We start from the raw sequence: 6,672 nt of genomic DNA, 5'->3' as shown, positions 1-6,672 counted from the left end.
ACTAATGCACGAGCCAGTCCATCAATTTTTCGATGGTTCCAAAAGACTGCACCCTCTGTGAGTTCTTCTGTTCTTTCTGAGAAAAATATTTATAGCAATGAACATCTTGAAGAGCATAGATTAATAACAGTTTCATAACATACCTTTACTCACCACGACCAACTCAAGTTTGACCAATATGTTTTCATTCTTTTATTGATTATTTGAGGGAGTTGATACTTATTGAATACTGAATACAAATCGCATTATACTGATTACAGGGCAGGTAAAATAATAAAAAAACTTGATCAGATGAACCATATAAACAAATACCAGCTTTCAGCATGTTTTTAGTTGTAGAGTTGTATCGTGAGAGGTATGCAAACACTTGCTCTGCCTCTTCCCCTAAAGTCATGCCACTCCCTTCTTGCCACCGCCCTCCATACAATACCTTTAACATAAAAGTATACAGTAAAAAAAAATTCAAATTATTGTACAAAAATTAAAAGCCTCCTACTATATTAAATGATACGTATATCATTAATCTTAAACAATCAGAAATCTTAATTTTTTTTACACAAACTGTACTTATTATATTTAATGTAATGTATACATTACATTAAATTTAATTAGTATACATAAATGTATACATTAGTATACATAAATGTAATGTTATATTTTTATTTACCTGACAATACCAAGCATGTCCTTTTGCATGTAGGACTCCTAAAAATGGCTTTGCTTGACCAATGTGAAAATGTGATTGTTTCTGAGCCACAGTTAAGGCCCATGGCCAATATTTGCAAATTATGTCTTGACAAATAAACTTTACGTATTTGAAATACATAATTTGCAAATAGTGGGCATAACTGTACAGCTCTCCTTGATACATATTCAAGGTGTGGAGGATAATACCATGTCGACAGGAGGCCATGCTGATTCCTGTTTCATCCAAACTTTGGAATGAAAGAGGCTTATTTTGAGCAGCTTTCCATGTAGACACTCCACACGTGTGCTTACTCTGTTAAACAAAAATATTTATAGTAACTAAATAACCAGTTGGTGAGCATGATTATAATTATGTAGGACGGGTAGAAGGTAGAGATTATTTTGCGCGATAGGCATTGTTGTTGCACATAAGAATTTCTATGGGTTATATTTCCTTATTCAATATATATAAACTATAATGAAAAAATACAAAAATGGCCACCATATGTTATAGTCGCCAAACAGTTATTAGGTAAAATTGAAGGTTTCTCAATATATAATAAAACTCACCTTAGTTTTCAAGCTCTGAATAGTGCCAACATGAGCTTGAACATCTTCATCTTTGCTGAAGATACTATCAGAATAATAGGGGTTTCTGATACCTCTGCAATGATAATTCAGAAATAATTATTTATTGTCTGTAACCACTATAATATTAAACAATGGGTAATGGGGTATCAAAAAATGTTTTATATGAAGAATTCTGATGCACTGCTAAATTTTACATAAAACAAAAATTTACATGGTGTTAGATAAATAAAATGATGATATGGATGCAATTGAAAGGCAAACTATAAAGACATACTCAGTTAAAAAATATGTCATATGACAATGTATATTTATATGTGCATACTTTATTTATAAGAACATTAATTTGAAGACAATATAATTCATTATAATATAGTGTGTGTAGAGAACAAAAGAATACTATACATTAAGTATCTGTAAAGCACATTTTATTACCTCCCAACTTTGTTGTAACGATACAGCTTCTTGTTGCCATCAATATGTACTGCTAAAGGGGTTTTATCACAAGCAGGACACTCATAGTCAGCTTCTCCTCTAATTTTTCTCAGCTCATATTGCTGGAATCGCCATTCGAAGAACACTCTCTTCGAAGTTATATAATTAATGGGTCCAATCTAGGAATAGAATTTTTTAGATGGTGACATTTAAAATGCATATTATGACATAAGATAAATAAACAAAAAAAACATTCCATTTTGTGTTTGAATAAAATTAAAAACTAATTATTAATAAATGAATATACATTACTACAAAATTTTGATAATTTTTGTATTGAAATATAAAAGTGAAAATATTAAGAATAACGGTATCAAAACATACACGCCCACGAGAAGCACCAAAGGATTCCAGTGCAGTGACTAATGCCCGAAATGATGTTCCGGGACAATTTCTTTTTATATGGTGCCATGATTCAAGCAGACTGGTGCTGTAGAATGTGCTGCTCTTTCCTAATGATGAATAGAAACCAGACTTGTGCATGGTCTTGCCTAGTTGTTGATGCTCATATCCACAGTGGCATGTATAGATTGGAGTATAGAGGTCATACCTTCCTGTAGTTTAAAATACAGTGCATTGAGTGGTGTGGCGACTTGCTAAAATAGTGATGTAAAAATTAACATTTATAGCAACAAAAATTTCAAAATGTATTGTGATTCAGGAATATCCGGTAATGGAAATAAAAGGGTAAATTTTAAAGTTTATTTACCCATTATAGTGATGAAGATGCAGAGATTGCTGGAGCTTGAAATTTTAAACTTGCAATCTGTGCAGTTGGGGCAAGAATTTGGTGGTTGGGCTGGTACAACAGGTTCTGGTAACAAAGAAAAGGAAGACAGTTTGACAAAATGAGTTTTATGGAAAAGAATTTCAGACTGAATATTTCATTGTTTCTTGATTGTACAAAATATTGACATTATTCTCCAGATAATGACTGAGAAATTCACAGAAAAGAAACAATCAGACGATTAAATCAATCTATAAAACCAAGTGTCAGGTTTAAACTTTAAGACTTCTCCAAATGTTGTAATGACTGAAATGAAACATTTATTCATTTTATTTTGTTATACCAAGATAATCGTAGCTCTAGACTGGGATTGGGAAGTAGAAGTAATCTCGGAACAAAGTACGGATTTTATACAGGTATCGTATACTTACTCCAGTGAAAGATATTTCCTTCAGGGCACACAGTTTGTGTCGGGTCTAATGGCTCATAAAAGCCATTTTTCCAATATAATCTGTGGTGGAAAGGCATGAGAAAATGTTGCATTTGGTCACAAATGTGACACAAAAATGCAAAACAGTCTTCACATTTGATGCTTGCCTCACAATTTGTACATTGTACACAAACTTTACCTGATGAAAAAAGGGGTAATTATTTATACTAATTTTAAATACTGTATACCTAACATTTTAAACAATCTGAAGTCTAAATGTATTAATAGAGTGTCATTAATTTGCATATGATGCTTATTATACAGTATAACCTTAATGAACACAGCAATATTTAATTTACCTTTATCTGGAACACCCAACTCAGACAATGTCCAATCGAACAGCATTGCCCTGCTTTCTCCCCAATTAATCTCTGCATTTTTTCTTCTTTTTTGCCAGTCAGAAACACTTGGCTGAGAATCTTTAATTTGTTCAAGTTCTGCAGCAAGTACTTTGAAATATGGGATTACAAATTAGTAAGAAAAATTTGTAAGTGAAAGGAATGATTAGTATAATATGTTAAACAAAATTTCATAGGCATTAAGCACAATTTTGGTACATAATATTTATGACGTGTGTCCATTAAATAAACCCTCATTTAAATACCAACAAATGATGTTGGGACATACCAACATCAAATGATTCCAAAGTTTCTTCACCAGCTGCCAAATAACTTTGAGTGTACGTTCTGCCACTAGTAGAATAGCCCGCATTTTGAATGTGTGGTGGTGAAAGTATAGCAGGCAGAATGTCTGGGTGGCACATTTGAAGATTTAAGCATGGTACATAATTGCAAATTGTATACAAGTATTAATATTTTCAGACAAATCTCAAGATATTACTATAACTAACTTTATGCTACCAAGTTGTTCAGTGTTATAGTAATTTAATCTCCATAATTGTCTAGCATACACTTAAAAATAGGCAACAAATATTATTGGAAAGTACACAAATAACAGCTGTAGAAATATTGTTAAAAAAATAATAGAAGATTACCATCAGATTGGGGTGCAGCTGGTCTTTGTTTTGAATTAATGTGTGATACATCCTGTATGTTATCTTTTTTCTGTTTCTTGTTTGTCACCTTTATTGAGTTTGGTTCCTCCACGTTTAAGAGTCTCTTCAAGTACTCATTTCTTTGTATCATTGCAGCACGTGCTTTCTGGTACTCACGTTCAAGATGTTCTCTAGTCATCACTGCTATTCTCCGGTGAAATTCTGAAGAGAAAATAATAGTGTTCGAAGGAAAAGTACAAGAACAAAACAAGAAAATTATGCTTATGCAAAATTATGCTACAATGTACCTATTAATAATCTTAAAATTTGCTACAAATTACCTACTTATAATTATGTGTTAAATTATGGACTTTCCCATAATGATATGCATGTTAGTGGCATTACCTATACTGCCTACCTGGAGCCCCCTAGAGAGATAGTGACACAAGTTAAGGTAATCCCTTTAGTAAGGTGCTGGGTCAACATAAATAAGCTATAACTAATAAGGACACAAATCAATATGTTCATTTAACAGTGGTATTAACATTTATATAAATATAGCTAAGAATAAGTTTTTACAAGTGTAACAAAGTGAAAGAAATGTATGAAAATTTTGATGATATATTAAAATGCTCATTGATTGAACTTGTCTTCCTATATATAAAGTATAAAAATAGTAAACACAGTACCATTATTGTTGTCTGTAGTTATTTTTGGAACATCTGGTATGTACAGCATACTGTCAAAATCCGATGATCTATCTGAAAAATTGATTGGTAGCGTAAATATTTGAATTCATTGCATAGCCTTTTATACAAACAAAAAAGAAAAATTGTACAGAAAAGCTAACACAACATTATAACACCTTTCTGTGGTACTTTCTATGGTACAAAAGAAAACAAACCTTAATTATAAAGGAAAATAAACTGACAGAAGAACTATGAATACTGCTGAAAATACTTTCCACAAAATATCTGAACCAAGGGATAGTACCCCGAGATTTGAAATATGAAAATTTCACCCTTACAGTATTTAAAAAAAAAGCAGAAAGAGTTAAGCACAAAACTAATGTCCGATCAGCTAGGTATAACACATCTGCAAGCTCATGGCGAAAATCCTAAGGGAGGGAATCATTTACCATCTTTCAGTGAACAATCTTATTCAATCGACACACCATGGTCTTCTTAAAAACAGATGCTACCTTATAAACCTCCTCACTTTTGGGACATGGTAACATGGTACTCAGATAAAGGGTTTCCGGTGGATGTAGTATACATGGATTATGCTAAAGACTTTAATAAGGTACCACATGGAAGACTAGCAAGGAAATTACAGGTTCATGAAAAAAATTGTAAAGTGCACAAAACAATAGTTAAAACAAAGAGAGCAAAAGGTCATACTAAATGGGAATGAATATGAAGAAATGTGGTAAGTTGAGTACCTCAGGGGTCCATTTTTAAGTCTAAAATATTTTTCATATATTGAACATCTATGATATAGAAAAGAATATAATATAATCAACCACATCCTCATATTTGCAAATGCCTGGCATTTCACGAGCACTTTGTCCGGGGTTTATATTCTAGCCGGGGAGGATTTACTGGGTTAGGCTAACCTAACCTAACTTAACCAAACCAAACCAAGTATCTCAAGTTACAAATATCTCTGGGAATTCATATTATCTGCTGTTGTAGAATTGACAAAATGGACAGTGTCAACAAAATTATTCCCACATACTCCGTCACTATGTGATGGAGTACACATAGAATAGGGACTGAATTGTCCCTGACAGGGACAATTCTGTAACAAATGTTCTAGCATAAAACTTTGTACAGTTTAGTAATTCCTTACCATTTGATGTACTAGGTAGATCCATGTTTGGTGAAGTTTTATAGCTGGAGCTGGAAGATCCTGTCGAGATGACTTCTTCAAAGAGAATAGCTTCAACACATTGTGTCTTGAGTCTTCCAGTACTTGGCCTACAGTTACCAGATCTGATTTACAGAAACTAGTGAACTATGGAGATAAGATTGTTAATAATATACTTTTTTTGAGATTCATATGACTTGCAGCTTAAAAACCAACCTTATTTTAAAATAGTACACTAAAGTACATAGCAAATTGCGAAATTCGTAGTTTTTTAACTACTTTAAAGCTAAATTCTCAAGCTTTGAAAATAAGCACAATTTGCTATTTTAAGCGGAATCTGGCAACTCTGATTTAGCATGTAAACATTGACTTGCATTCACAATGTAGTTATTTATTTTTCAACAATTTAAAACGAGTTATGAAAATACACACATTGGTACATTATTGCAAAGGCACTATACTATATATATATATATATATAAATTGTTGCAAGTCGAGCAACAAATATTTTACATTGAACAACAAATGAGATTGGAAAAGCAGTATTGCCAAAATAGACCCCAGACACACCCTGTGGGTAGTAATGGACCCCCATACCGACCCTATGAGGGGTAGTGGACCCCATAATAACACTATGGGCGATAGTGGACACTATACAAACACTATGGGCGGTAGTTGACTTCATAGAGACCCTGTGGGCGGTAAGGGACCCCCTATCGACCCTGTGGGCGGCAGTGGACCCCCTATCGATCCTGTGGGCGGTAAGGGACCCCCTATCGACCCTGTGGGCGGCAGTGGACCCCCTATCGATCCTGTGGGCGG

General features: G+C 33.3%; 1 long non-coding RNA gene across 1 annotated transcript; it reads right to left on the bottom strand.

The window, feature by feature from the left end:
- Positions 1–1,716: 1,716 nt before the first annotated feature.
- On the bottom strand, positions 1,717–2,579 carry LOC138361282 (uncharacterized). Its single transcript, XR_011226900.1, has 3 exons — positions 2,480–2,579; positions 2,095–2,324; positions 1,717–1,889 (listed from the first exon to the last, which is right to left on the bottom strand). It is a non-coding gene; the product is annotated as an uncharacterized lncRNA (long non-coding RNA).
- Positions 2,580–6,672: the final 4,093 nt, after the last annotated feature.

This window comes from Procambarus clarkii, unplaced genomic scaffold (genome assembly GCF_040958095.1).
Source record: "Procambarus clarkii isolate CNS0578487 unplaced genomic scaffold, FALCON_Pclarkii_2.0 HiC_scaffold_275, whole genome shotgun sequence".
In the NCBI taxonomy this organism is placed as follows: Eukaryota; Metazoa; Arthropoda; class Malacostraca; order Decapoda; family Cambaridae; genus Procambarus; species Procambarus clarkii.
This window is presented reverse-complemented; position numbering and strand designations above follow the sequence as displayed.